Source organism: Rhodamnia argentea, chromosome 2, assembly GCF_020921035.1.
Source record: "Rhodamnia argentea isolate NSW1041297 chromosome 2, ASM2092103v1, whole genome shotgun sequence".
Lineage (NCBI taxonomy): Eukaryota > Viridiplantae > Streptophyta > Magnoliopsida > Myrtales > Myrtaceae > Rhodamnia > Rhodamnia argentea.
This window is the reverse complement of record NC_063151.1, coordinates 7,135,384-7,141,858: the sequence shown is the minus strand read 5'-3', so window position 1 is coordinate 7,141,858 and position 6,475 is coordinate 7,135,384.

Sequence of the window (6,475 nt, the reverse complement as noted above, 5' to 3'; positions counted from 1 at the left end):
TCGGCGTTGCAGTGAACATGTTTTTTAGAAAAAAAATTAAATTTTTACTTTGTTCTTTCATTTTAGCAGGCAAGGGTCTTGGCCCTCGCCGGCCAAAGAAAGAAAAGAAAAAATAATTAAAGATTGAATTTTTTGAAAAAATTGTTAAAAAAATGTCGAAGTCTGTGTGAGTCACTCCACGTTAGACGAAGATGATCATGTCAGCAATTTTCTGTCAAAAGTGACCGGAAAGACTTAATTGGCACAAATTCAAAATATTTAGAACTAACTCAGTATAGTAAAAAATTTAGAATTAAATTGGCACCAATGCATGAGATTTATGACTTTTTTTTTTGGCACTTTTCCTTAATTAATTGTTTTCTTCAATCAGAATATTCTGTCCTTAATTTGCAGTCTTCAGCTCTCTGTTGTTGTTGCCTCATCGATAAGTGTGACTGCGACCCATCGACATAGTTCAGCATTTGCTTGACATTTCAATGAGAATAAATTTGGGATTAATCTACATTAATTGCCTCGTCTTCGTGATTTACTTGCCCAAGGTACAATTTGGCATAGCAACAAAAGAGGGCCACGTGACGTCTGCCATCTGTACGCCACCGGCCTACGTCTGTACCCGGTCCCTAGCCGTCGCAGGCCAAGCGATCAGCGGAAAAATAAAATAAAAATATATATAAAATATAAAATATGAAACACAAAATGTAAACAAATTAAAAAAAACCAAATAATTAAAATATTAAAAAAATGCGAGATGAGCAATTTTAAAAAGTGTTTTTATCTTTTTAGATTTAGGAATTCACTTTTTCAATTTTATGTATGAACTTTCCGCTGATTGAAAAGTGTTTTTCACTGATTAAGTGAATGTCCGAAAAATCAATTCTCGAAAAACGCATTCTTAGTCTCAATCGATGTAGACAAGCCTATCTCCCATTCGTAATGGAATATATGCTAAATAGATTACTCCAAGCCAAACTTAGAACGCTCTTATTTATTTTATTTTATTTTTTGCTTTTTTAGTGCAAACAAAAGCTCTTTTTTTTTTTTTTTGGGGTCGGACACAAAAGCTCTTTGACTAGTCCAGGAATAACAACAATGACCTTCAAGGCTTTGTACTTGAATGGCATATACATTTCTTTTTATTTAGTTGAATTCAACATGCTAGTTTAGGCGAGCATTGAAAGTTCCACAATTAACTTTAGCGATGGATTTTAAGCATGTAATTTTGTCTCTTTGATTGAAATCATGTGTCTTTGCTCAGGAAACTTATGAGACGTCTGATCAATGGCATCTCGAGCTTTGGACTTGGGGATGCCTAGGAAAGCGTCTCAGTGGCTTGTATAGAAAACTCGTGGGGTGCTTCGTCACTGTCGTCCCAATTTGCAAAGTCTAAGGACTTCTATAACAGATCTGTCAAAATGAATCACAAACTCATAGATGGATTAATCGTATTCAATATATGGATTTACAACTTACTTAGGTAAAAAAGAAAAAAACTTAGGTCAACCCACCTGTACGACTCTCTCTTTATCCTCACTCAATCTCACGCTCTCACCTCAATTCAATTATTAGTTTTTCCAGATTATCTTAAATATGAAATGTTTTGAGAATATGGGTCGAGTCGAGATATGTCACCAGATTTGCATTGCATGAAAATGAGTTAAGACGAGTTAGATAGATGTATTCAGATTGGATCACTATCCGATCCATCCGTTTGATTGATTTAGTCTAAAAAAACGCTATAGGTTTGGTTGTCTGGGCTTTCGCCCCGATGCACGAGGCACGACGTGAAGAAGGCAACCTCGTCCTGCAAGATCTCATGACATTTTAGAAGGCGTCCCAATGGTGGGTCGTGACTATGATGACGTCCTTATTCTTTGAGAAGTGAGCACTCTTTACTTAGTCGTCCCTTAAACATGGCCCGACTTACACTGTTTGTAGCAGTGCTTTCTTTACTACCAATATATATAGTTTTATATATTTTTTTGTCTAATATTCATCTGTTTCTTTTCAAAATTTAAAGTACTTATATTCTTTCTTTTCTTAAAGTTTTTAGTAAAACTGGCAATATTTTCTGATGTTGGACTGAACCTAAAAATGACTGGAAAAATTTTCCGTCTTCGGTATGAAAAATCGGATTTAATTTTCCTCCAAGAACTCCTTTTAATAAATTTTAGTTGTATTTTTTAACTTATTAATTATGGACTTTTTTTTTTGTTTTTTTTTTAAATCTTATTTTTATTTTGCTTGAGCCTCTCCGGCCTCGACCAAGTCCAAGCCTCGCCTCGCCTCGCTTGAGGCCGGTGAGCTCGCCTCACTCGCCTACGATCGGTCACCGACTATGGCCAAGGTCGACTCAAGAAGAAGAGAAAAGAAAATAAAAAAAATTTAAAAAGAAGAAGAAAATTTTAAAATATTTAAAAAGGAAATTAATGTGAAAGAGTGGAGGAATGAAAGATGAGGAAAAATGTTTTCGTCTTCTCAAAAACAGAAAATCATTTTCCTCACTTTTGAAGGTATTTTTTTCATGACTTGAAAATATTTTCTTTGATTTGTTTATTTTTCGAGAACAAAATGCTGAAAAATTCGAAAAATATTTTCTTGGAAGTTATCTTAATTAGCATTTATTTTCTCACGGATGATCCTATCGATTTTCTCTCTATTTATTTGTTCGCTATTTTTCCCCTATAAACTTTGGGCTCCCCTCCTGAAGCATGGAAGAGGCACCATGATCTCTCAACTAGTCAAAATCTTAATCACCTCTCCTTTTGAGCTTCTAAGATTTTGATTAAGCCCTGATTAGTCAACTCGAAGCGATGTTAAAGCGAAGAAAAATCAACTCGTTAAAAAGTAGGACCCTAATCATTTTCACTTGTCTAGCCGCCCGACCAAGAAAAGGCTTATTAGCAGACGAGCCTACGACGTCGCTTTTCTGACTGATGGGTGATTTTCCGGACGAGGACAGATATGAGCATGCATGCATTGACGACGGCTTGTTTAAAGTTGGTGGAACCTCAGCTCCATGATTTGGCAATTTGCTTTTGCTTTCACACTTTAGGAGGAGAAATTCATGTTAAATTAGCTTCTTCTTTTTACTTTTCCATGTCGCTTTTCCCTTCTCGTGATCGGAAAATTCCGCATGGAATGTTTCGTCGTGTTCAAAAAAATGTTGGCCTTTCATTCCTAGTACTAATCCAACCCTAAACTGTTCAATTAAACCAACTTAATTCTAAACATTTTCAGATTTTGTCAATTGGGTCAATTCGACTAATTTAAACAAGAAATCTCTACGTGAACACCAACTATATTATGCAGCACGACCGGCGTTGACGTAATTTTTTTTTATATAGTTTTTGAATATCATTTCGAATTTTTTATTTTATTTTCTTTTCCTTAATTTTTTTCTTTTTCCACTGTGGTCGGCAAGGGTCGAAGCTCTCGCCATAACTTGTAAGGCCATGGCCACATTTGCCCATAGTTGGTGAGGTTGGCCTCGCCTTGACCATCGCCAGGTGATCGCAGATGAAGGCGGTCATGGCCTCAATAACGGCGAGGCTAGCCTCGGCATGGCCTAAGGCCGGGTCTAGCAAAGGCCATGAACCTTGCTGGTGGCCGGCAAGCTCCAGTGACTCTCGTTAGCCACAATGGAAAAAAAAGAAGAAGAAGAAGGAAAAGATAAGAAAAGGAAGAGAGAGAGAGAGAGAGAGAGAGAGAGAGTTAATACAAATTACAAATTTCAGGAAAAATGAAAAAAATATTAAAAATTATAAAAAGAATGTCAACGTCAATGTCAACAGTGCCATGTAGAAAGCCTAGTATTCATACTGGCAATTTCCAGTATAGATTGACCGGATAGAATTAATTATCAAAATGTGAAAATTTTTAGAATTAAATTGATCAAATTGTACTTAAAATTGAATTGGTGCTAATATAATAAGTTTATGACTTTCGGTACTTTTTCCTCCTTGAATGTCCTTTCACGTTCCAATCGTGAGCATACTATTACCTGCTTTAACACGATTGAAACTTGATTTAGACACCGTTGGTAATACGTGTCGACCGAGTAGAGGATCTCATCCAATAGTCGATTGGTTCCGACTTGGAAAAATTATCATATTAGGTTGGTAAGACACGAGTTTCGTCGTACCAATACGACATGAAGAAACTAATGACCCATCTTAAATTTCGAAAACCCAAATGTTTTCTTTGACCTAACCATAAAAAACCATCGACTCTCGTGTATCTAAGGGTGTGTTTGTTTGAATAAAAGTGTACTTTTATTTGTGAATTGTTTTCCAAATTTTTACCCATTTGATTCGCTGAAAAGGACAAGTTTTTAATATTTTATTATTATTTTTCCTTTTTCTTCTTTTCCTCGGTGAAGGTCAGTAGCCGGCCGTCGGCGGTAGCAGGCCGTCGAGGTAGAAGAAAAAAAGGGAAAAGAAAAACAAACAGAAAGATTAAGAAATAGAGATAATAAAAAATAAGATAACGTAACAATTCGATTTCTTTGTGTGCATAAAATAAAGTCATGAGATTGAAATCATTTTCTAAACGAGAACCAAACACTAAAAAACATTTTCGAGTACATATCACCAAACAAAAAAGAAAATTAAATCGTTTTCCTAGAAAACGATTTTTTGGAAATCATTTTCCTATTTCACAAAGTTTTTCGTGAAACAAATGTACTCTAAGTTCTGTATACATTCGTCATTTCCTAATTCGAATTGTATCCGATCACGATATTTCCTAGCTTTTAATTATATTTTAATAGCACGTGTTTATCATCCAATGAGAGGACCATGGATTAAAAGACAGCGTGAACAGATGGTCTCCTTTCCCCTTAAATCAAGTCTGAACCTTCCTACGTCCTATTAGAAAAGTCTAAAACCGTTCAATGCTTTTCCATTGCCAAATCCGTCGCCGGCATTCAATCGAAAACCTGCCCCTTTTAATGAGCCACGGAAAAAGCATCTCGCCTACCAGTCTTATCTTAGACTAAAGTTTGAGTTCATTTCTTTCTCGTAGCGACATGCAACAAGGATAGCTAGGGAACCACAGAAGGAAAAAAATAAAAGGGCTGCCCAGATATCACTAATTATATATAATTCTACCGACGATTGCATTTATCGTCACAAATTGAACCCTAACCTAAGCTATTTAAAGTAAGGGTGTCAATGATTTGATTCAATTCTATTTTTCAGACAAGCCGAACCGAATCGCAATCCGAGCCGAACACGAAGGGCAGGCGAGGCTGCAAGCCCCGACGACGGGGTCGTGGCCTCTTGCTAACGCCGACGAGGGCGTCGTAGCCCTTGTCCACCATAGCCGTGGCCGGCAAGGTTTGCCGCACCCTCATCTCGCCGGATCAAGCATTGTCAAGGGCTCACGACCCCCGATCGGGTCAACCGCCGTGCCAATCCTTTTCACCAAAAAAGGAAAATAAAAAATAAAAAAAAGTCATTTTTTCCCAAATTGCTAACATTAAGAAAAAAGGGTGATTTTCGGTTCGGTTTGGTGATAACCCAAACCAAAGAAAAGAACTATTTTTTTTAATTGCCCGAACCGGAAATCAAACCAAACCAAAATGCATGAAAAGTTCGGTACGGTATCGGCACCTCTAATCTAAAATAATGTAGATAGATGGAAAAATGAATCATTTCATTTTATAAGGATTGGCCATCCCATCGTGGTCAATAATATCAGCGTTACGTACAAAATTGAAAGTTCCACGCAAGGCAATGGGCTCCTCCAAGTAGATCGGATGGCCCACTCATTGAATGCAGCCCAACTTGCATTCTCTGACCCACCCAATTTGCAAAGATTAAACCAAGACCGACTGTCCACGTCACCTCCACAGCCGTATTGACTTTTGCATTGCATGGAAATCGAACCATTTACCCTAAATGTTTGATTCGATCAAAAAAATTACTAAAGAATTGTTTTGATTCGATCAATAACCCAAGAATTGCCTATTGATTTTTCTCTTTCTTATTTTTTGATTTCTAAAGTAGATGCTCGCGAGAAGAACGTGGAGCCGAGATAAAAACATAGAACCGCATCTTGTTTCGAGGCATCTCAAGAGCTCTCTGCATTTTTATGCCTCGTTTTGATTTGGAAAATGTCTTCTAATCCGCGTCACTTGGAAAAAAATAGACGAAGAGAAAGATTTTTTTCATCATTCGTGAAAAATATCTAGACATAACTTATAGTCGACGAATGAAAATAGTTTCTAACTGAGTAATTTATTTCAAGTGATACGGATGATGCTTTTAGGACCTAAAAAAATATCCCATGTCCTAGATAAGGAAGAATTACATTTTCAAGGGCCGTAAGTTTTTCCTTAATCTAGTTATGTTTGTAAATGTCTCGAACGCGTTAAACCGGATAGTCCGACTAAATTATCTTTTGATTAACAATAAAATATCGAAAATAGCCGGTCGTTTTTTTTTTTTTTTTTGTGTGTGTGGTGGAAGCCGGC